The sequence below is a fragment of the Hesperophylax consimilis genome, chromosome 2 (genome assembly GCF_061612785.1).
Source record: "Hesperophylax consimilis isolate HC1 chromosome 2, BYU_Hcon_1.0, whole genome shotgun sequence".
Taxonomy (NCBI): Eukaryota; Metazoa; Arthropoda; class Insecta; order Trichoptera; family Limnephilidae; genus Hesperophylax; species Hesperophylax consimilis.
The window spans coordinates 11,432,131-11,458,869 of NC_142837.1; the positions used below are offsets into that span (position 1 = coordinate 11,432,131).

The 26,739-nt window shown below is 34.4% G+C and overlaps 1 protein-coding gene across 1 annotated transcript in view; it reads right to left on the bottom strand.

Moving 5' to 3' along the window:
• Nucleotides 1-26,739, bottom strand: part of Csk (C-terminal Src kinase) — a 256,020-nt gene that overhangs the window by 179,338 nt on the left and 49,943 nt on the right. Inside the window, exon 2 of the mRNA XM_089641215.1 lies at nucleotides 11,143-11,246. The gene's annotated coding sequence lies outside the window, so the exon portion shown is untranslated. The remainder of the gene's footprint in view (nucleotides 1-11,142; nucleotides 11,247-26,739) is intronic.

The window sequence follows — 26,739 nt, forward strand, 5'->3', positions numbered from 1 at the left end:
GCCAAGTTTGAAGGACGTTAAAGGACATTTTACTTCTACTAGCATATCGCCGCTAAGACCGTCCAGAGAAGCTCCTAGAAATGGAAATTCCTTGTCAATAAATAGCCCACACGGTTGAATTTTAATATTATTTATGTATGAAATGATAACAAAAGTGAGGATTAAATTGTTTACTATACATTTGTATAGTAAAGGTTTTTTTAACGTTGTAAGTGTTTATAGTACCATTTTCAAAAAAATTTACGAGTGAGTCATTTTTGCAATTTTTTTATGTTTGCATTAGAATATTAATATTTCAAAAACAAAATGTTTACTTCTAATAATATAATTTGAAAGCGTAGTTTATCTCCTTTCAAAAACAGTTTTCAGTATTCGGCTACGTCCCGAAATATTTAATTTTTGAGCTTTTATTGCAAATCGGAAATAACTCAAAAATTTTACGATTCTGTCAGAATTTTTAGGCACTATAATATGCAAATGGCGACAGCTATAAGTGGTTATACACTAAAAATATGTATTGGATTACTCACCTATTGTACTGCCCTAACGCGAGTTCTCTTTTCCTGAGATTATTTTATCGTTTTCTGAGCTTGCCTACATTGGAATACTGGTATTTAGTTTTATTCCCCATCTTCAATAAATTATGGACCTGTAAAAACGCATTATTAGTCAACATAAATGTAAACGGAAAGCATTTTTTCCGTAAGAAGTAAGTCATTAATTTTGTTACATAATGAATAAAACTATACATTCAAAAGTATTTTGAGATAAAAAAAGTATAATATTTTGGTCATGAATAATAACAACCTTAACAATCCCTCACCGTTTGAGAACTAATAATACTCGTAACCAAAATAATGCCGACAAGAAAAAACCGTCGAAAAAACTGTCACAAACCGACTTCCGTTCCGTGCCACGTTCCGCGGACTTCTGTACAGATGCTAGAATGTTCGCGTCTTATATCACCACGAATAGAGGCGACAATTGCTTGACCAGCGGAGTCTGGATATATTTGACGTAAGCGCCAAAGTGAGTTTTATTTATTTTTTGAATATTTTTATATGAATGAAAAAAAGTTAGTCAATAATAATTATAAAAAATAATCTTAGCCATAAAACGGTATTTTTTTAAAGGTGTTTCTTATATGAGTTCTTAGTTACCTCAAGAAAAAACAAAATTATCAGTGGTTTACGTTTATATTTTTTGTAAAACAACCAATAATTTTATTCCAATTCCGATCAATAATAAAGAAAGAAAAAGCTTCAATTTATGCATAGTATATTTTTTGGTATTCATAATGTATACCGATTCGTAGCAAAGATTAATCTAAATAGTGATTTAGCATTTACCTTCGCCTTAACAGGCACAATATTGTCGGAAACATCACTGCGAACACTTACACTCCGCGTACGGTTACCCCACGTGACTCTATTTTATTTATAGAAATTAGAGAAATGTCGGTGTTTTGTAATCAAGTCTGGCTCAACCTTATACATCAAAACAATGTACTACGGAATAGGGTACATGCAGTGTATGTAATATAGTGTTTTCAATAATAATAATATTTTGATGAATTATATAGCGCCGTTTTTGTTCAAAATCAACTCAAGGGCGCAAATCACCTCAAGGGCATTTAATGTATGTAAAGAATTTAACTAAACGCGAATATCGTACTTAAAACCCCCATTTTTTTTAAAATAATTATTTCACATTTCGAGTTGTCTGAAAATTCAAATACCAATTCTAAACCGATTTGTATTTATGAAACTTGTATGTAAATACCTACCATAATGACATACAGGGGTTTTCTACAAGGACAATCCGATAATTTTCCAAAATCAACGCAATCATGATGGCATCATTCTTCTCACAAATTGATTTTTAGTAAACTTTTACCTACAACTACCGTTTTTAACACTATTATTAAACAAACCTTTCGATTAAACTTAATGACAATAATAAACAATTTTTAGCGTTTACGATTATGGAAAATATGGTGCTATTCAATATTATTTTCGTAAATATTAAGGCGAAATAGGTAGATAATTTAAGACCGGAAATTTGTAATTTTTTAGGCCAATTTTAGACGTAGGTACCTATGGAAAGTTTTCTACAAAAAAAAACAAATTGATTTCGAAAGATTATTTTATCTACTAAAGCAATATGTTAATTTTTGAAAAATAATATTATTTTCTTTTCATAATAAAGAGTTACCGTTGGTCGATGCGCAGATTTGTTACATTTTCAAGGGTGAATATGTATTATACAACAAATATTCAAAATCATATAATTATACAGTATGAACAATCGATAAATTATCAACAAATCGTATATATAAGAATTTTGTTTTTACTTCAAATAAAATTACTAATAAATAAATTCGAGTACGCGTTTTGTGACGAAAATCCTTCAATTCGACTATTTATTTATGGTCTTACAAATAAGTACAGTTCAGATTTTTTAACAATAATAATTTACTAAGACATTAGGAATAATTTATGACCAAAAATTATATTTTAAAAGTATATAATAGTAATTAATTTCGATTCGCGTTTGTGCATTTTTATTAACTCGGCGCAAGCCGAAATTTTATCACTCTCCGCTTCCGCTGCGACATGTTATTTTTAATGACAAACCAATGTTTATAAGACAAGGTTTTTTATGCATAGCGGAAAGTATAACAAATTATTATAAGCAATAATTATTCGCCTGAAATACCCATATAAATGGAAAATATCTCCCGAGTAAAAATTCCGACGGGAATTGAACCCGCAGCGTTCTGATTGCCGGTCAGCTGCTCTAGAGCATTGTCATTGCATATAGGTGCATAATATGAAGTCGCTTATAATCTCATGATAGGGTTTAGTTTAATCTCATTTAGGGTTATGCTTGTGACGTCACTGCGCCCGTATTTAGGTACTTCTTCTAGCTGCGTAGGTACACTACGTAAGTGGGTAAACTTTTAACTACAACTACTGTTTTTACGCTGTTTCTTAAAACAAACTTTTGATTCAACTTAATGACAGCGTCGATTTGTATTTACGATTATGGAAAATAGTGCCATTTAGTATTATTTTCGTAAATATATTAATATACGCATAAAACCTCATATTTGTTAAAAACATAGCTGATCGATATTAGGTTCGATAGGTAGATACTGCCAATCTAAAAATCACTTAACCAGGGGTATAAACGCCGGGTCCCCCTATTTAGATACGAAAAATAAATTGAAAAATAGCAAACAAACCTTCTAATCAGAATAACTTTAATTCCAATTATGTAAATAAAAGAACTGTATGGTATAAATACATTACACATGTGTGTGTGATGTGTTTTACAAAAATGCGCTTTTTTAATTACACATGTAATTTATTTATATGAAAAGTCAGTGGTAAAATATGTATGTATTAATTTTAGAAATGTTATTAAATTCACGAGGTAAATTTTAATTGAAAAATCATAGGTAAGAATGTCAAAATTTTTCATAATTTTCATAATAATAATGAATAATAAGGAGCACACGTCAGCATTATATTATTATTAGAGATGTGCCGATTATGACTTTCGCCGACTAGCCGACTAGCCGATTAGTCGGTTGTAATAAGACCGACTAGTCGGCTAAGCCGATTACGGTTTCGGGGATAGTTCTAGGTACCCTGAAATGTCGCGCATGGCCACAGTGTACCTCTGCTGTCCCGCAGTCCCTGCTGTTTACAGTGAGAAGCTGTAAACAGAGGCCGGAAACATATATTAAACAAAAAGAAATCGATTGCTACCAGAAAGGGCAGAAGCTTTAGTCTTCTTACATCATAATTTACCCTTAATTAAAAAATATAAGTAAGTTATAAAAAATATAAGGAGATTATGATATTTTTGGTTGTCACAATTGTGACTTTGATTTGATTAGATTATGTAGGTATGGTTATAAGAAATATGTTTTTTCATTTTTTTTTGTTTTTATCAAACAGTTCATGTTTAGAATTTTTGGATATATATATATATATCCAAATATAAAATAATAAAAATAATAAATATAAAATATACATATATTACTGTGCATCTTGTACATACAATCTTGATTTAATACATATAACTGAGTTTGTTAATTTAAAAAAATCTACTTTTTATTTTAATAATAAGAAATACTTATAAATGTTCATTGAAGATAAGAAGATATTATGTTGTTTTTTATGTTAATTAGGATAGATACTAATTTTGTTCAATAAATGTCATAATTATGTTTTCTTTACAAGCAAGTAATTTTAAAAAGTGATTACCAAAGGAAAGATTGCTTTACATTTTTTAATGTATAAGACTGATTATAAAAAGAAAATATCTATAATCAAGGTTTTTATTTCATGTAGTTCCCCCGTATTCATATTATTGAGAAATACATAAAACGTAAGAAGCCGGATAGTCGGCGCTCTTTGCCGATTAGTCGCCGACTAATCGCCGACTACAATAGTGGCCGGATAGTCGGCTTTACCGACTAGTCGCCGACTAGTCGGAACATCTCTAATTATTATAATTACGTCGATCATAATATTATGCAGGAAACATGATGTTGTATTCGTATTGACGTTGGCAATGATTAGTAGTCTATGTAAATGCATTAATTAATAAATTTTCCGTGACGAGACCACAAAGAAGCTGCATCATGAGATTATTAGCGACTTCATATTATGCACCTATATGCAATGACAATGCTCTAGAGCAGCTGACCGGCAATCAGAACGCTGCGGGTTCAGTTCCCGTCGGAATTTTTACTCGGGAGATATTTTCCATTTATATGGGTATTTCAGGCGAATAATTATTGCTTATAATAATTTGTTATACTTTCTGCTATGCATAAAAAACCTTGTCTTATAAACATTGGTTTGTCATTAAAAATAACATTTGAATTAACCTAAGTCCATATGTAGGAGTCAGACTATGGTCGTGGCTCCGTACTATGTACGCTGACCATAAATGTTATGGTAGTAGAAGGAATCCAAAAAACCTTTATTTATGAAAAAAAATTATATTAAGGTAATTTTAACTGACTAAAATATATTCTAGCTCTGAACAGCGGCCTGAAGACGGTCATCGGGTTACTTCAACAGATTATCGTACAGAATACCCAGATTTCTAACACATCATCAATTGAATAATAATAACTTGCGAAAAAAGTACAAGTGATATCATAGGAGAATCATAAATCAAAAAATACATATCTGAAAACAAATCAAATTGTACTCGTTTTTGCAGAATTGCGACGCTCGTTATAAGTGAATTCCCATAACAAAAAATGAGCATGATGGGATTACGCTGACTAGCAAAGCAACTGGCAGACTCACGGACCAAAATAGCAAAAAAGCAACATGTACGTTAATAAGATGATGATTTTGATTACACTTCAACAGCAACAGGGCAGGGCAGGCAATAGTTGTAATCACCGCGCGGACTGCGGTTGCCATTGACACAAAAATTTACATTGTTATAAGCGTGTCAAACGAACATGACGTGATGTAAATAAATAATAACTCCTTGGCAATGGAGGTACAAAAAGTATTAAAATCACACGGTAACGTAAAACCGATTTACTAACATGTTAAAAAATGCTGTACATCTGTTAAACGTTATTAATAAAACTACATTACCTACGCTAATAATGATTGAGGATTATTTATATAGCGCCGTTTTCGTGAGAAAGTCACCTCAAGGGCGCTTGCCATAATGTGTAGGATTGTTGGTATATATATATATATATATATATATATACATAGTGTAATCTTTAAATATATTACAGAATTAAGCGTAATCCGTATATATATTACATAAGTAAATGGAGTCAGTAAATATACCAATAGTACCCCCAAACTTGTCACCCAGATCGATCCTATTAGTTAGTGAGTGTGTCTGAAATTGTTGGTTGCGTACGAGTTGCAGAAAAATGTAACGTTTTATCTTGTGTTCCTTAAGTTAATGACATAAACATCAATAAAAGATTACGTAGGTGAATTTCATATGAAATAAACAGTAGAGGCCAGCACAGCCACTGTATGATGTACACAAGAACGGGACGACACCAGAATTCAAATAAGCAACAGTGTTGTCAATACCAATTTGTTAGAGAACGTTCCAAACAATATTAACCCTTTAAACACCAAGTCCCCTGGCTCCCGGCAGTGTTCCAGATTTTCAATTTTGAAAGTTGTTTAGTTTGCCATAAAGCGACATTTAAATTGAATTTGTTTGTGATGTACATGGAATGAAGGCACCATCTCCATTCTCCAAGCCGGTTTGGGAACCTACGGCAACTCAACTATCTTCCTTATAAGAGAAAAAAAACTAATAAATACAATACATTTTGAACTCAGTAAAAAAATACGTTAAACAGATAAATTGTTATTTCTTTCAAAGTTCATATCTAATCCTGCTACTTCCTCAAACAAGTCATTCATATTTATGATTCTGATGTACCTACACTCCTCAACTGTACACAATCTTACAATAGTGCTTCAATTGGAGAGCAGTAATAAAGAATATTTGACTAATTTAAAATTAAACAATAACTTTGTAAACATCACTTATAGGTAGGTAAATACTTAATGCCGACCGGGTTTCGCTACAACCGTAGCTTCATCAGGGCAGTATAATACTAAACATCTAAAATATAAATTAACATGTGTTGATATCACGGTAAGTGGACAGTCTGAGCTACAGTGGAAGAGGTAGGGATAGGTGGGAGATTGAGAGGCGAGTGCTCTTTGTCAATAGGGAACAATCTGAATATAGGGGTTTTATTTAGGTTTATTTGGTTGTTGATGACTTTGCTATTGACGTTTTTGGCTTTCCTTAACTCTAGTGCCTCTAAGTTATCCAACCTAAGACCTATTCCGTTTTTATGTACATCAATAATTTCTCTCAAAAAAGCATAAGAAACCTCCCACCAGATATCAAACCAGCTTTTTACACTAACAATAGTTAATAGCTTTTAAAATCACCAAAGTCTTTAATAAAGAAAGGGCAGCTGTATATTTCACCTCATATGTGTGTTTTGGGCCTACCCAAAAAATTGCTGCTAAAGGTAAATTACTAGACACATACAGGCAGTGCCGAAAAGAATTTGCCAAATCAGGACACAAACATCTTTTACTATATTTAAAAAAAATCATAATAAAAAATGATAATATAAATGTGTGTATGATCAAACGTGTTTTCTTTTTAAAGGCTTTGCTGGTAGCTGGAAACAATATTTTGAGAGACGATTCTTAACAAAATAACTTTTATATGAATGAGGTTTTTAATAAGTACTTTCTAGTCTTACAAAACATAATATTTATTTATTTGGGTTTCATCTCTCAAAAGGGTTGTAATAAACTACCTGCAACTCAAAGTATTTAACCCATGATTCTGAATTATGGGTATAATCCTTCGAGTTGATGGTGGTTATACATTTACACCCTGTATTGTTTTCAGCTAAACTGCAAAGCTGCACTTCCTATTTAATATAGATAATCAAACCAAAAAGCTAAGCTACAGTACCTAAAGCTAGCAGTATAGAGCTAAAACACCTATATCGGTAGGGCTATTCCAACCGAAGTTTAGTTAATCAACCTAACCATTTTGTAATATTAACTAAATAATAAGGTTACTACATCTAAACAGTACAAAATGGTTTAGGTATATAATTTTTAGTTTAGGTAACACAACTAAACACAAAGCTGTCTCAACCGATTAGTTTAGCTAGAATACCTGAATCGTTAAGCTGTCATAAATACAGTTTAGGTAACACAACTAAACACAGAAAGTTAGAAAGCTGTCTCAACCGATTAGTTTAGCTAGAATATCTGAATCGTTAAGCTGTCATAAATAAACTGCTGTTTAGCAAACAGTAGCTAAAAGTTCGGCAGTCACCACAGCAACTAAACTGTTTAGTAGATAATTACTGAAAATTTGGTAAATCGTACCTAAACATTTCTTTCAGTGAAGTAACCGCTTCATATGAAGAAATATTTGATTAAATTATTCATGAAAAATTGTATTTAATAGTTTGTCTATGAATGATTAATTTTATTTTCAATATTTTTTCCACCGGTTTCAGAACCACCGATCGTTTTCGGAGTTAAATATGGTTGTTCCGAAACTGGTCGGAAAAATACTGAAAATAAAGTGGTGTTTTAGTTTGTACATATATGTTATGTTTACAATACACGGCCACACAATTTGACGGCCGGCATAGTCCAGTGGTAACGCATTGGACTGCCATTCCGAAGTCGCGGGTTCGAACCCGGCGTGCGCAAATAAATTTTATTTGATTAATTTGTGTTATTTCACAATTAATTAATTAAAAAATAATATATAGTATATTTGCGGCACGTTCCAGAGTGGAAGATACTACCAGTATCGCCCTGGTGTAAGACCACCATTCAGAATTGAAACGTTGCTCCAAATGGCTTTAGCCGTGTTTAGTGACTAGATCTGAATAGCCAGGTACTTCCCCACCTTCCACTTTCCCTTCCCCACTTACCTTCAGCCTCACAACATCCCCCAATTGGGGATGCCATAGTCTCACTGGCTCCAGACGGGAGCAGTTGGGACTCTTGTGAGGTATTCACTATAAAAAAATAATAATAATAATAATACACAACCACAAAGTATGAGCTGCTTACAATAGTGTAAATATATTGTGAAATCAATCAAACCAATAAAGCATTTGAATATTAGATGACTAACTAATGTGGTGTAAAGGGGTTATACAAATCGTTTGCACAAACGCCCGTAAGTAATGTAGACATTCCCCGCAGGATCTATGGTTCAATATTCGGTAATGCTTTATGCAAATAGCCTCACGCCGGTGCAACGTGAGAAAATTTCGGTGGCAAGATTCTAGGGCCGTATCTTCACACTGCTTCTGCTTGCCCAGGCCGTAAGAATTTCGGCCCACCAGCGCGCACCGTGGGAAAACTATATGGACCGGCGCCTCGCAACGAAGGTAAACCAGATTCTATCCGGACAAAAGATACCCAACCAAATGTCAACCATTTGAATATTAAAATCGAAGAAAACCAAGTTTTGGCTGGAATTACTAATGTGTTTAATCGATGGTCATTTAAATCGTTACGTGATTCGTGTTTACTCCTCTGCATCTGATTTCAATAAATAAAGGCTACCCACGAACACACAAAACTGATACTGCAAAATGTAAGGAAGGCGAGAAAACATTATCGACAAATATTATTTTATCTGCCTGAATGGAATATTGGGAGGCGCGTTTGGGTACCAACACCTCTACCCAAGTGGTTCGCTAGGTTTGGTGACTTAGCAGGGGTGCCCGGGTGAGGTGTGTTCGGGATGAGCCTGCCCGCCAAGTGCGTGGCGTACCAGATCGAGAGAGGCTCGTTCGGGGACACCCTTTAATCTCTCCAACTGGTTTCTCTTGACGCATCGCCTTGCGCCATAGCGGGAGGGATAGATTCATACGTCCATCTTTAATGGACACATTGATCCCTAGATTCCTACGCACCTCTCATACCTTTATCCTTACCAAAATATCTTTTCCTTAAAATGACGCTCCACACAGCATCCAAAAAAGATGAATAAAAGAAAGGCGACGTGGGCGTGTTTCACGATTGAAAAGTCTGAAAATTCTTTGCTAAAATTTTAGCAAAGAATTGCTAAAATTAAGAAATTCGGTCTCTCAGTACTAATTCAAAATCAAATGGAATGGACGATGAAAGGCAGCGAAGAGAGACAGAGTATCCAATGTTGATTGGTTCTATCGATCTAATAGTCAAAAGTACTAGCTCAGTAGCGACATTGGTTTCCATTCAAATCTATATTTTTTAAAGAAAGACCTACATTTCCGGTTTATGAATAACCTGACAATGAGGTTATATATATGAGAGGTCAATATATATATATTTTTTTTTTCAGACTTATATATATTTTTTTACGTTATTATTCTACTACTCCATAAGTTGAACTCCAGGAGCTCAATGTTTATATATTGTTATGAAGTTTAATTTGTAGAACTCCATTTAATTTTTTCATTTATGTATTCAATAATATTATTATTCAATTTATAAAAACAGTTTGTAATTAATATTACGCAGCAAAATTTGTTTATAAATTGAATATTTATTAATAATCTCCCTTCCGAATTGCGCTATATTACGAACCAACAAGAACAAATAAATAAAATCAAACTTTTTTTCCAAAAAAACTTATATTAAAAAAAAAATATATATATATATATAAATACATATTATTTTATATTTTACACATAACATAATATTATAACATTGAATCTAAGTAAGAATCGTGGCTCCCTTATCAAGCACAAGAGCTCCTCTTTTTTGATAAGGTATATATGACCAATTATGAACCTAAATATTTTATTTTGCAAAATATGTATGTATTAATGTAACTATGATCTATATTAAAATAATAAAAATAAAAAAATAAAAAAAAATATTTTTAACTTGAATATATTTGAAAATCTCCTACTACCATCACAGTAACCGGAAAATGTTGCTCGGGTCGTGATGGGGGACTTAGCCAGCCGAGGAATTGAACTCACGACGCCTGGGTGGGAACTAGACGCGATGTTAACTTAGCCGCTGACCGATCATTTATATTTAATGGTGTGTGTGTAGGTGTATTTTATATTATTGGATGAATCTTTGGGGATGCTGTGTGAGGAATTTTACCAAAGAATGGAATAAGCTAACAGGGGGTCTTTAAGAAACGCATGATGAAGGAGAAGGAACCGCAAAAGTCGACAAATTATTTCACAACCCAGAGCAAAACATCAAATTGTTCACAACAACGTACAAAGGTTGAAATAAAGAATATCTTGACTACTAAGCAGACAATTTGGACCTACGCCAGAAAATGGATCATACAGAAATAAAATTAACCATGAACTCGAAAATCTAATTGAGCATGAGACCATTCAAATATTCTGAAGGTACCAAAGACAGCGATGGGCTTGACATTAGAAAGAATGCTAGACGACAGAACTCTAAAAATCATGACCAAGTGGAATGGCGAGAAACCGGAGTCGGGTCTCTGTTGATATATGAAAATCAAGTCATCCATCAAGAAACAAATAATGGCAATACAATAAAAAGTATATTAAATATTGAGTTGGCTTACTTTGACGGAGGGACGGTTTCCATGGGGACTGGAACTGGCCCTCGGCTGAGAAGGGTCCGACCTCTCACGAAAGATTGTCGGGGACAACGTGGAGGCAATCAATCCTGCGGAAAAGGACACAAGCGTTGGATTAATTCAGATTCAGAAGTGAAAGCAATACGGAAGGCTCTCTTCAAACAGTTTAACAGATTTTTTACGAACATCAATTTATTACAAAAGGGTTTTCAAAACTGGGACAAAACACGTAGCGGAAATAAAAAAAGGCGAACATTGAAGTGTCTATCTAATAAACCTAGAAGACCGGTCGGTGGCCGAGTAGACATCGCGTTTGGGTCCCACCCAGGCGTAGTGTGTTCAATTCCTCGGCTGGCTAAGTCCTCCATCACGACCCGAGCAACATTTTCCGGTTACTGTAGTGGTAGTAGGATCTACTGGTTACTGAGTGGTAGTAGGTAGTAGGGATCACAACACAAGCAACATTTTCAGCTTACTGTGGTGGTAGTAGAAGATATTCAAATATTGTCAGGTTATTCGTAACCCGGGAATGTTTGTCTTTCTTTAAAAATTTTTTTTTTTAAAACCTGCGTCCTGCATGAGGAGTTCAAAGCATTGGCGACTAAATGTTGCGAAAGGGAATTTACTGGCGCCGACGAAGTATGTATGGATAGCAATTCTCCATAGTTTATGATAAAATGCAAGCATAAATTAGATGCATTAACCGAGAAATCTATCTCAATCTATCCCCGAAAACCGTGATCCTACTGAATCCCACGTGATCCTCGGGTTCCAGAAAATAAATAAAGAATAAACAATGGAGTTAATCCGACGTCTAATTAGTCTCCATGGCCGAGGCACGGGTCGTTCGATTCCCCATAAGACTTCATTACAACTAGATTACTAGAGTTCCTTACTTCCCGTCATTCCCGCCAGTAATGTGGAGCACAGGGAATCACCACCGTTAATATTATTGATGTTTGCCAATATGTAAAGTAAAAAGGATTTTACTAACACGCGGTTGAACGCACAACTTGTTTTTTCTTAAATATTCTAATTTACTATAAAGCGTAAAATGTAGAAGTAGATACGTAAACAACGTACTGTCCAACGAAAAATGTAAAAATAATAAAGCTGTCCGGCATAAGAAGAACGGTATCTGATATCTGAACGGTAATTCTCTTTTTAAAATCATTAATTCCCTTATTTACTGCCCTGCATTATTGCAATTGATTTCATTTTAATGTTCCTAATAGTCACACGAACTAAAAATATCTCTCACAGCAACAATAATGTCAATACAGTTTCGTTTATAATCTCCCTTATACCACGCATACACAGCTTAGGAATCCGATATGCAGAAATAGCACCGAAAGAACAAAAAGACAATTCACATATTTTTTTTATCATAACTTGTACCGTATATAAATAAATAAATATAGACAAAATGTTACACTGCTCAATTTTTAAAAAAGTACTTCAGTCGGAAAATTATTTTAGAAGATTTTAGTAAATGGTGGAGGGAAGCATACCAAATGTAGTGCAAGTTGTTCGTCATGTGTGACTTCAAAACTGAACGGCTTCACACAAATTTCGTGCACTTATTTTAATGGCAATATTATAAGGAAAGCGGATACAAAAGGGTGGATAGTTGCATATTTTCATACAATTCGTTCACTTTTTAATGCAATTTTTTTAAAATTAAATTTATCATTAAAATGAACTTTGGTTAAGAATAACTCAGTAAGCTGTCAGGAAAGAAATTACTTTTTTTAGTTCAATATAAAACGAGACCTACCTAAACCTAGGTGATACAGAAATAACATTGTGAAAACAGTAATAAAAATTCAAGGCACGCGCCTCATAGGTAAATTTAAGGATTAATATAAGCAAATAGATCATACTTTATGTGAAAAAGGAATGCTGCCAAATACTCGTAGTACAATCGCATCAAAAGAAACCTGCTATTTTATTGTATCCTCGAGGTAGAAGGAATAGAAAACTATTAGGTTTATAAGCACACATTTTTATTAAAATAGAATGAATATGTTTACTTTAGATTTAAACATTAGAACGATCAATACATAAATACTTTTACCATTACCAGGTCTACAATGTAACTACAAAAACATAGGATATTGTAATGTAAGCAAGGCTTCCATTAAAACCTTGTTCAGAAATTATCTTCCTGATGTATGTTTTAGACAACATTTTCAGCTTACTGTGGTGGTTAGTAGGAGATTTTCAAATATTGTCAGGTTATTCGTAATATTTGTCTTTCTTTAAAAAAAAAAAATGTTTTTGTGCCGTTTGTCATTGCTATATTCAGGTGTAGTTAGCTTGTAGTTACCTACATTCTCTTCTTTTCTCATGTGCAGTGTTATTATTGGATAATAGTCTCTTAGGAAATAGGATAGAAAACCAAATGGACTTGGATAATTCGATATTTGGCCTTTCTTTTATGTATGAAATTGCAACACTGCTGATATGATAGACAACACAGGGGAACAATTTTGAAAATGATTTCTGTTTAAGACTAAAATAGGCATGCTAATTTCAAATCTGCAGTAAGTTTTCTTCTATCACATAAGATTTTTTTTCTACAGTTTATTTTAATGTGATTACTCCATACGATCTAAGTACGAAAGCACGACTGCTCTCCTATTGGTCGAGAGTGAGGGGGGGACACCCTTGCTTCTTGCCACAAGTGCCGAAACAACCTTGATTATTTTTGTTATATCGGTCGCTCTTTTGCCATTTTCAGTAAAAGTGCAAATATCAGTGCACTTGTCGAGCAAGCCAATTTTTCATATTTCAAAATTAAAACTTGGTCTTGGTCTACTCACAAGGTGTATAAGCGGTGTTTCGAAATTGTACGTATGTGAACGAAGGGAACACGTGATAAGTTGCCATTTGATATGCCTATGGTACAATAAATAAAAACGAGGCAACGCTACACCGAAATTGTTTAGAAACTCGTGGAGACCTACAAAACGCTCGATTGCAACATGATCACCAAAGTGAATTTTTTGCATAGACGTCATTGCTGACTTCACGGAAAACCTTGGTGCAGTCAGTAATGACTGATAAGCGAGGGGAACGATTCCATCAGGTCATGGAGGAACGGTATCAGGGTAGATGGAATGAACACTTGATGGCTTACATTGTTGGAGCATCAGGCGAGATGGTCCACGGATTGACCACTCCAGGAAAAAAATATAAAAGTAGATTTTTAGCTAAATTGCTACCTCACTTTACTACTTGAAGCCTATTTTTGAATTAAGGTAACAACATATAGCCTTTGTATGAACAAAATAACTTTAAATAAATATTATGTTCAGGTAATTTTTCATTATTTTCTATTGTATGCATGGGAAGGTATCCTGACTTCCTACCAAAGAGAAAAACTGGGGTCATTTGTGAATTCGTTAGTTAGTGGAAAAGTTATTAAAAAACAAGTGTCATGTATAACTCAACGTTAATGCTGTTCCCCTAGGTCAGTGATCGGCAAACTTATTGGCCAAAGAGCTAAATATGTACAACACAACGATTAAAAAAAATCTGAGAGCCGAATCTTTTTTTAAATTTAGTAAACCTTTATTATAATTTAAGAACTTCATTAAATTAAGGGTACACTGAATAAAACTTGATTTTACACTTAATAAAGATTTATTCGTTGATAAACAATAATATAAAAGTAAGGAATCCATAAATTTAAATCATGACAATGACTGACAAACACTCTATGCAAACTATTAATTTTTTTTTTTTTTTTTTAAAAGAAAGACAAACATTCCCGGGTTACGAATAACCCAACAATGTTTGAAAATCTCCTACTACCACCACAGAAAGCCGAAAATGTTGCTTGTGTTGTGATGGAGGACTTAGCCAGCCGAGGAATCGAACACGCGACGCTCGGGTGAGACCCAAGCGCTATGCCCACTCAACCACTATGTCCTTGCATCGCCTTGAAAAGTTTCAGTAAGTCAGGTTTGTATGTTGTTGTTTTTAATTTTAGGCATGATTCCAGGTTCTCGTCAATAATACGACTTCTCAGTTTACTCTTGATAACGTTCATGCTTGAAAAAGATTGTTCGCATGAATATGTAGAACCAAAAAGGGAAAGAACAGCAAACGCGAGTTTTTTCAGCTGATCGTAAGAGTCGGGAATACTATTCCAGATGTTGAAAATGATCATGTCTTCCTTCTCCAGGTCTTTCAAAGCAGACCACTTGTGTTATGAACTAAGATCACATTTGTTCTTCTCACATATATTTCAAAGTCAATACAAAGACGTTGAAATTTAGAGCTCTATATTTCCTGGTTTTTTAAATTCTGCAATTGTATTTCAATTGTATTATTTTGTAAGTTAACAATGTCAATGCCAAATGGAGAAAATTTCAACTAAGGTATCGAAGCATTAAGAGCATTTTTGACGGTTGCTAAGATCGGTCTGCTGTTTTTAAACTCCTGAAACTTGCTGATACCTGCTGGCCGTGGATATTTGTGCCAGAGCCCCACTCAAGGAGCCAAAGAGCCGCATGCGACTCCGGAGCCGCACTTTGCCGACCCCTGCCCTAGGTAATAATAGATTAAAAAATCATAATATATTTGCTTTAAAGCAATACTTAGGATGGGTTGTTTCACAGAATCTGAACAATTCATCAAATTCCAACGTTCATTTTCGGGTTCTGTGAAAGTACTATTTAAGTTTTGTTATTATACCATTCCATGGCAGTAACTTGAAAAAACTGAAATAATAACAGAACTTGAAAAGAACTTTCACAGAACTTGATAATTAACTTTGAAATTTGAAGAATTATTCAAATTCTCTGAAACAACCAGCCCTTAATCCAATCCGTATTTTCAAATGCAGAATTATAGCATTCAATTGAACTCAAATCTGCATAGAGGAACCATATAATATTATATGGAATTATTTTTTTAAAACAAGCTGCAATCAAAGCGGGAATAGAATTCCTTGACGCAGCTGCGATTTAGGGTATAAACTTCTTTACCTCGAAATAAAGAGGTCTATAAATTTATTATGATAAAATATGTATTGTGAGATAACGGCGGATAAAAAGGTAGACGGAAAAGCTGACTAGCGGAAATTCCAAGTAGCGACAAAAGCAACACGGTGATTTTCTAATCTGCATAATTTAAAATAATATTAGAATTCGACAATATTTAATATCTAACATCCAATCAAACATAAAAATATCTAGATCCAATCAAAAATCTGCTGAGATTCCAGTCTAGCTCTTCAATAGAATAACACAACACACAACAGGTACCAAATATAATGTAGAAGGCATCTGCCTTAAGTATTACCTCGGAGCAAAACACTCTAAACAGGCGACATAAAAACAAACCAAGAAAATTGAGGGACAGATTAGAGATGAACGGATTCCCGTTCGGTCATTTCGCACAATGTCTGCGAATACTATTCCCTTATTGTGGTATGGGTGCAAATATAAAGAGCGTTGACTTCTGCTGAAGTGTGGTTATTAAATAATCTAATTACACTCGGTGGGAGAGGTTGCAAGGATTCCTACTTGCAACCTCTGGGCAATGGTAATGCCCTGGGTATTTGTAACGTGCTAATCTATACACTGCTCCCAGGGAAAGATCGGACGTGACGTTATCGATTTAGTAGCTTTTGTCTTTTTCGTTTTCATACAAGACGCGTGCGAAGGAAGATGTTTTCTCGAGCGCGTACGTGCGACTTCTCTCTGGGACTACTATAACTAAGCGTTTGGTTTACTTCACGCTATGAAAGTTCTGGCAAATGGGTCGCGAGGATTGCTAAATTGCATTTGAGGAAGAGAGACGAGCTAATCTGGGTCTTGAAGAGTTCGTATTGTAGGAGAGCTGATACACAGACGCTGACAAGTTTCATAGTTGAGCTGATGAGCATAAGAACTCGAGCAGTATATTTCAACGGCGTACAGGTACTGGGCACGCATTTGCCATGCGTTCGTACTATGTACCAATGACGTTCAGAGCATTTTCCAATCGAATACCGGTGAAACAGAGAGCAATCTCTCCAGTAGTCAATTGTTTCAGGAATTTAGGAGTTCCTGACCAGAGATATTTGAAAACGTACAGTTCAAACTTTAGCACCTGCGAGCTCTGTACGTACAATACGCCAGAGTCTGAGCCGAGAGGATAGCTTCACTCATACAGTTCAAATACATAATTACAGTACTCACTCGTACAGTTAAAACTTTAGCACCTGCGAGCTCTGTACGTACAATACGCCAGAGTCTGAGCCGAGAGGATAGTTTCACTCATACAGTTCAAATACATAATTACAGTACTCACTCGTACAGTTCAAACTTTAGCACCTGCGAGCTCTGTACGTACAATACGCCAGAGTCTGAGCCGAGAGGATAGCTTCACTCATGTTTCATGGCCTAAGCTGCCAAGGACTCGTTGAGTGGATTAATTCCATTGTGCCTTATTTACATTCGAAAAATATAGGCCGACGCAATGCACATCACCAAGAATGATAATGTGTCATAAAGCGTCAATGCAATAAAATCAACAGGATGTGAAACCACGTTACTTATTGATTGTAGTGATACCACAAATTCAATAAAATAAACATGGTGACTGAAGCGATACGATAAGCGATCCCACTCAATCCGTATCTCGATGAAATTTTTCAATAAAGTCGATTCTAAATCAATCGTAAGGCATTGAAATATTATTTCGATCATAAAGTCATCCCATCCATAGACATCAACGTGTATTTAATTGATTTCAACCGGACAATGGCTGAGTGAGTTCAATTTATCTGCTAGCTAACTCCCCTTTCATTTTACAAGCAACATATTCCATTTATATTAAGGAACTTGGGAAATATTATGGATTAAAAAACATATATTCATATAGATTAACAAACGCTGATTCTGAATATATAAATTGTATTAAATATAATTACACGCAAAATTAATAGATTGCCATTTAAAAACGAATATAACCGTGAGACACTCAAACGAACGGCACTTAACGGCTACCTCACGAGTTTGCCAGCCGCGAAGAATGAACGTTAAGAATGCAATACAATTTTGTATCAAGCTGCTTTGCGTATACACACACACCACACCTTCAAAAGAATTCATGTTTTTTTTAAATGTAAATCTTGCTAAATATTTTAATTATATTATTTTTATTTTTTTTTGTTTTTTAAAGCCGAGTGGGATTGACCTTACTATTAACCGACAAAACCGAGGTACGTTTGACGTCACGCGTACCCCGTCAGGTTTAGATTGTTTTGGCGGGCTTTGAAGAATGCAAACTTCGAAAATTATTTTAATTATGAAATCGACATTGTTTTTTAAATTTAAACTGGTTTAAAGTTAGAAAGTGAACTTCCTCATTATGTTAGTAGAGTTATTAATTATTTTCAAGTTATCGGGTAATGTTTGGATTACTTTTTAAAAAGTACGATTATTTTAAGAAGAAAAATAGTTTCAATTATATCTAGAAAACGAGTTGTCCATCACTAGTGAGTAGATGAAAAACAATATAATAATATAATGACTGTTATCTGTGAATATCTATCTCAATATAGTGTGATTAAAAAAAACATCATTAGGTTAAATCCATCAGTTTGGGTTTATTAGATTTTTATACAGCTTACAAATTAAGCTCCATTGATCGGCTAGTGTTAACTTCTTTATTCTTCCCACATTTTTAATGTTCCTTCAGTGAATCACCTATGTTCATGTTCATAATTTTTCACATACCTATACATATTGTACAAAAAATATGCATATATATGGGACGTTTGGGATTTCAATAACCTCCCCACATCCTGGAATATTAAATTGCTTCCGATGTTTTTGTCCGGGTTAAATCTTCCCCATAGGAAAAACTAAACCCTTCCACTCACTTTTCCACAAATGATCATCTAGTCAATCAACACTATGCAAGTGCATTGTATAAGCAAAATAAATACAAAACAATACAAGAACAATACGTCAACTCACCAGAGATCAAATGGGAAAATAATTCACCGACTCCAGATATTTTTATATCAGAGGGTTCGGATCCCTCAATATAAATATTTAAAAAATCTTTCGTTATCCTACATGTATTCAAAATGACCGACTTTTGCATCTTTATATATAATTTTTTTGATAGATCTAATACGCCTAAATTTTTAATTAGAGAGCTGGGTATAATGCCAGTAGCCGAAATAACGAATGGTAATATTTTTATAGTCTGAGAATGCCAAATTCTTTTATTTCATTTAATAAATCTGTATATTTTCTTATTTTTTCATTAGCAGATTATTGAAAAACAAAAATATTTTCCTTGTTCATTAAAATTATTATCATTATTATTATTTTTATCATTATAATCACACATTACGTAATCTGAGATGATGCAGGAAACAATATAAATGTGAGGTGTTAAGTAAAATCATCACATTTGAAGGTCATCGCATAAATTCGTAAATAATCGTTTTTCTACTCGTAAAATGGCAGGGATGAGAGAAACGGGCAGGATTATGGTTTCAGGAGATCGCAAAGGTCTTCGTCCCTTCGAGTAGACCATCAAGAGTTACCTGCATATTTTATTACGAGCTTACATTGAACAGAAGTGTGATCTATATCGATTTGAAACAAACCTTATTTGGTTTACGTAAGATCATTCGATTCCTAGGCCCCAGACTAAGTAGAACTTCGATGTTTTAATCAATTTCACTAAAAATAAGGAAAACAACGCGGACACGCCCACAACGCACTTCCATAGGTTTATCTCTTCAGCGTAATCTACCTAAATATTTCCCTTGATAAATACTCGTATACCTACCGGCGAGATGTCAAACGGCAATTATTGATGGGCCGCTATTGAAGCATTGACAAACGGCGAACGGATGGTGCGCGACGCGCGTCGCCCTTGGTGATAAAGGTGACCTGAAGGTTGTGTAGTAAGTAGTAAAGCTAAAAACTCGTATTCACCAAAATCCCATACATTTTGACTGTAGACATTGTTGACGTGCCCACATTTCGCTCCCCGCCTCCTATGCTATCAAGCGGAATACATCACCTACGCAATACGCATGCCCGTTTGCCTTTCATGTTTTATCATACCAAAGAACCTATGTACTTTGCAAACCGCTCCAATCCGGTTTCATTGGGTAAGTATGTATTAGTCATATGAATGAGAATCAATTATAATCATATGACAATAACAATTATTTCATTTAAATTAAGAAACGTTCGTCTTGCATCGATTCATTTGACCAATGTTACCCACACCATTCTCAAAACCAGAAACGAGCGTCAGCGACAGTCATAACATAATTAACAAGTATTGTCTATTTGAACATATTAATTATTCAAGTAAGTAAGTAACCATCACGCCGTTTTCCCGGCAAGAGGACGGACCGCCAAACAACTCAGTCTTGGCACATACTCCTTGCCTCATTCACATTATTCTGACCCTTGACATGGCCCGATTTAAGTTTCTGATTCACTTGATCGTGCATGTCTTCCTCGGCTTGTCCCCGACTAGTTACACTCCTTCCGTTAATTCGCTCTACCTGCCCAAATCATCTGAGTGTCCATTTCTTAGTCTTACTCATTACGCTTACATCAGCCTTGAATTCTTTGCACATCTCCACATTTCTCACGCGATCATACATGGGTTTACCACACATACGCTACAGGGTTCTCATTTCTTCAGCATTCAGTCTATTTCAGTCTGTTAAGCATTATGTAAGTAGAGTATTATAAGAAAAAATATGATAACACATTTTATTAAATCGATTATGAATAATATATAATAAATATACGGTGGTGAATCTTATTCATTTTTGGATTAACGAAAATTCTTAAATTTAAAAAACGTTTCGAATCGTCTAAACTCGACTATCACTAGATCACATAATCCGAACAATCAGTCGAAGCATTCCGAATGAATTATATCACAAAGATTTATTATTCATTACCGAATCGGAAGCTCGAATCGATTCGGTTAACGAAGATTCATTAAAGGGTTAATCTTTCAAATTCGAATAATAATAATAAAAATAATTGGATGGCTTGTATAGCGCCGTTTTTGTGCAAAATCACCTCAAGGGCGCTGTACAAACTTAAAATACATCTCTACGATCTATGTTATTAGTTATTACTTAACTATTTATGGAGATAATATACAGTACAATACTTACCTGGTAGGTCACTTGAGATTAACACTTAATTAACATTATATAATTGTTTATTAGCGAAATTTAGATACAGGATTTAGGACATAATTGGAAAATTGAATATAACTGGACTTTCTCTTAGGAATGGTATATTTAATTTAAGGGTGCGACAGCTTAAAAAGGTAAGTTTTTAGTTTAGACCTGAATTCAATTCAATTCAAGACCTGAATACACTAGTTACACACTCATTATTAACATAACAAAACAATGTAACCTCGTGCGTGTTCATTTGATATTATTAAAGTTTAGTATCTTTGAAGCATCAATGAACACGTGTTTTTTACTTAATTCAACTCTTTGTGATTGCTATTACTTTAAAAAAAAAATTGTACTATTTCTCAATTACTGTGTTCTAAATATGTAATCTTCTTCGTAAGAGATTGGTGTACTGGAAAAATAAATAAATTATCCGACTCATCTATCTAAACGAATCGGCGAGGAAAATTATGCTGATATCATAACCAATTATTAACTTAATCTATGAAAGAAAAATTACAAATCGTTATGTACTCTATTCATTAACGAATCGGAAAATCGATTTAATTCAGTTAACAAATGTTAGTTGAAAAATGAATCAATCAAAATTACGCGATTCAAAACTTGTAACTAGTTCGTAATCGACCCTTTATTCGCATTTGCATATTTGAAATGGCGACAGAAAACATGCCATGGGCAGTGCTTAAAGTGGTATTCGTTAAACGTTCCGGTTCAACGAGCATCGGTGTTATTTATTCAATGACGATCCCGAATACAATGAACGGAATGATTGAATGCTGCAGACAATATACAATAGCCGGCCGGTAGGATGATGGCCGCATTCTACGGTTTATCAAGGATAACGCTGATAATTTGACAGTTTCATATGTATGTATAACTTATGGATCATGTAAATTGCCAAGCAAGATTTAAAAAATAATTGAAAAATTAACGCTTTCAATATATCTAGTTATACTACCCCATTTCGCTTTGTGTTTATTTCATCGTGTAGTCGAAAAGCGAGTCACACGGTGATCAAAAATATTTCTGAGTTTCTAAAATTCTAAAACAGTTAAAAACCCTTTCTCTGAATTTTCTTTTTCATCGAACAATTGAAAATCATGGAGTAGGTAAACAAATCACTTCACTGATTTTATCGAAATCAGTGAATTCATTGGAAAAAATATTAAAGGTGCCTATGTCCTGATTCCTAAACCTGATAAAATAAAGTGAAAATAAAAACCTGAGAGATTTGAGAAAACCACGATGACCGACTTTTTACAAGTGCCATTTTGTACGTATAAGATAAAACACTTGCATTATTTTAATTATTTGGCAAAACAGACCATCCTTTAGTGAACCTTTGACCTACAGAATTCCCAGAAGACAACATGGCTCATAGCTTTAAATAAAACACGTTTGTTTATCTCTCCAGGTTCAAAAACCTCGAGCATAATAAATAAAAATTCTAGGAAACGTCAGCGTTATTTTAGACCGTTTTCAAAGAAGGCTGTATTACAAAGTCTTCGCGGAAACTGCCCAAAGACTTTGCTTACACCCGTTTTACAAAATACCTTTTTTCATCCACTTTGTCTAAACGGGATGAAAAAAGGGACATCAAGGTAGGTACCAGCACTCCGCTGTGGACTGGTAACTTCGCTTCTTTGGACAATACATATTAAATATTATAAATGATATGTATGTTTATATTATTAATTCGACATAACATATAAAAAAGTAATAACATGTGTTTAATAGGTTCGTTTACAGTTTTTATCCTATAAAAACAAACACTGATTTGTGTGGACGTAGATTTAGTTTTGTAAAGCATAAATCTCAGCAACTTCTCGTAGGATAAATGTGAACATTTTCATGTAACATAATATTATTTTGCAGATAATTAGGGATTAGTAATGCATAAACAAGATTTGTTCATAGAAGGCACAGAATAAAGAATTAATTATTCTATGTTGGAATGTGTGCTTTTTGGTAATTTAAAAAAAACATTTCATAATTTTTCATTGTGATTTGCGTAAATAAAAATACCGATAAAATGCTTTAAAAAAATCGTTTCTCGTGTTTCAAAGATATTATTGCTTAGCTGTGAACTAGCAAAGTAAATGAATTCATCTGACGCAGTGCGTACAGGATAAATAATTAAAAGACAACGCTAGCATTTCTAGCAGTTGGGTATGGAGTATGGAGGCAATGGATGTCCCCATCCTTTGAGATTACTGAAATTTGAGTAATTTAAAATAAACATATACCGACTGATTTAGTAACGGAACCTTCCTAATTAATATTATATTTTTATACTAAGGGGGTATTTCACTATCTCTGATTATGTTCTGACTAAGCACTTATCCGCGGATTAGTCATTTTTTCGTTTTCACTATATCTGAATAACGCTAACGCTCGGGTTAAAGTTCGATTTGACTAACCAGTGCTCGAACTTCACGTTAGGCGCTATTCCTCGAATCAAAGATGGCGTCAAAACATTCCGAGTTTGACAGCTGAGAAGTGAGTCGAATTTTGTTGAATGAATTTGAATGCTTGTATGATCCATCCTGAATTATTTGATTGTGTTCAAAATAAGAAACAATGTATTAATTCGACACGAATCTATCTAAAATGACCTGACAATCAACATAACATAACCAAAAAAATGCACACTTCGCGGTGTGCGGACTGTGACGCATGACAGCCGTGGCAGTAGATGGAGTAACTGCAAACATTTTGCGATGTTGTCAGACTATTTCGAGTGTTATCTATCCGGAAGCTCGAAACAATGGTGAAACGGTCGCCGTTGAATAACGAAGTTATTCTGATCTTTAAAGCCAGCCAACGGATAGCTAGTCAGATATTTAGCCTGACATAGTGAAATACCCCCTAACAATTACTAATTACGTAATATGTTGGTGGTTAGTAACGGGGGCGGATGACTCTTTGAAACGATCAACAAAAGTATTAACCAGAAAATATCTTTTCTGCGTGAAACATGCATAAGGAATGGTCATATTATTTTTGCGAGTCTTTCTCACCCGATCCCACGTTAGCTTATATTACTAGCCGCTAAAATATGCATGAAAGGAAGAAGACGAGTCAAAATTAGTTCTAATGAAAAGAGTACACTCAGCCGCGACTCCTCGTCACCTTGTGTTATTCAAACATTGAATCGCATCATCATAATAAATAATATTATATCCTTTGCTTCGCTGAAATTACAAATTACAAATTATTAAAATATTCTAGATAAACTATTATTTCCTTGCAAAATAGTGTAATTAAGAATGTGAATTTGTTTAGTTACACAAATGAAAATTAGAACTGTCTACTCATTATTTTTCCCATCGCACAAAGAAATGTGCAGTTCATTTCTTATATCAGTCTACGCAGATCTTAGTATCAAATTTACAGAGAAGTACATAAACAATAATAAGTATTTCGTGTTTTGCAAATAACAATACATTCACGCCTCGGGGGTAAAACTCCAAAGGAGTGTGAGCGCTTCTTGAACGCTTACTGCGAACACGTGGAAAATCTAGTTAATATTATAGGGTAATCATAACACTTTAGAAAACAGCATGATTCACCAATAATACGAAATAAATCAGATAATCTCGAGGACCAAGATTCTGTCCACATCTAGAGTGTAGCTCTGGCAAGAGACCACCATCGGAATCGAAACGTGGCTTGAAATGATTATAGCTGAGTATTGTTACCAGAACGGAATAGCCAGGTATCGCTTCCCCCACCTCATCGCGTTCCACAGCCTCACAACTTTCTCAAAAAAATCATAGTTACACTGGCTCTGGGCAGACTTGTGATGTATTAAATAAAAAATAAACCGATAAAATAAGTTTTTAAAGTTTGTAAAAGGAGAATGGAGTTTCATAAATCTAGTCTGAAATAATTGGCAAGAAAAGCTGAAAAGCAAAATTCCTCGCACGGGTATGAAGTGTCATAGATCACGTTGCACAATTTCGTCTGCGGAAAACATAATATATGCCACATATATACTATCAACCTGCTCTCGTACAATGTTAGCAGGTAATAATAATTGCATGCAGGCTAAATACATGGACCCATTCAGTGGCGTAATGATAAAATCCCGAGCCCCCAAGGACGCAAAGAACCAGTAACACAAAATGAAGAAGTAAAACGTATCCCCTATAATATTAATAACAGCGACAATCATGTGTGTTGTTAATGTTCTGTTGGTTCCACGGAAACAGAACTTGAAAAGAACTTTAACAGAACTTCAATTTGAATTTTTCAAATTCTGTCAAACAACCCGTCCTAATAATTAGAAAAGGTGTTGGTAGAATGCACACAACTTCAACCTGAACAGTGTTAAATTAAATGGACGCACTGCGTTGCACCGACATGAAAAGTGCTAGAAAAATGTGCCCGGGCGAAAAAATTTAAAGGTAAAATATGTTTTAATAATATTTTTTTGTAATATCTGAGGTTCCCAGGCTGCTGCGCATTGGTTGCGCCACTGGACCCACTGAGCGCTTAGCAGGTGGTTAAAAATAACACAGGCACCAGGCGGCCATACATTACGATTGGTAGTTGGTATTGACCGACATTGCAGGCTGTTGGCTCAGTCGAATGGCCATAGGTTAACTTTAATGAACGATTTCACTTTCCAAAGATGAAACACGTTTCGGTCATGCATCGCCTTGGGATGGCGCCCGGCCAGTGATGACGTACAAGGGATTCACAATAAATCACATTAAGACGAGACAATACCCAAAAATAAAGCCATAAATTTAACGAGATGAGTGAAGTAGCCGTGCACAAAAATATGCGACGCGCGGTTCTGGTGTAATGCACAGATCTGCGGTTGAATTTGCCCGAGCAAATCTCTAAAATAAAGTGGGAATCTTAACATAAGTGATGAAGTCGTGTAAATAATATATTCGGCACGCAGCCCGGCGTAATGGACGGACCTAAGGTCGACTTTTCCCTAACAGGCCTAGAAAATCGATCTTTCCGTGGGGTTTATTTTAATTATTTCTGGTGAACATGTTACTAAAATCTGAAATGTTTCCAGAGGGATCCCTCCGAAAGTTACTTATTCGTCGTCTAGAAAAATAAAATTTGGTGCTTAACACTAAATTTATAGTTGAAACGTTTTATAAAATTTTCAAACCGTTTTACGTAAAATATTTTAATGGTAAGGTCCTGTTTTTATTAATCTTAAATATAAATCACTTACACTTACGTATAGGGATCCCTCTAGATCTCTACTGACAATGACAAAGGGGGTGGTATAAATAATTATTAACAAAAAATCACTATAAATAAATGAAAATTAAAGTTGGTAAATTCTAACAGGTTGTAGATTGTATTTACTATTTTTAACTTGTTAATACTTGGATGAATTGTTTCGG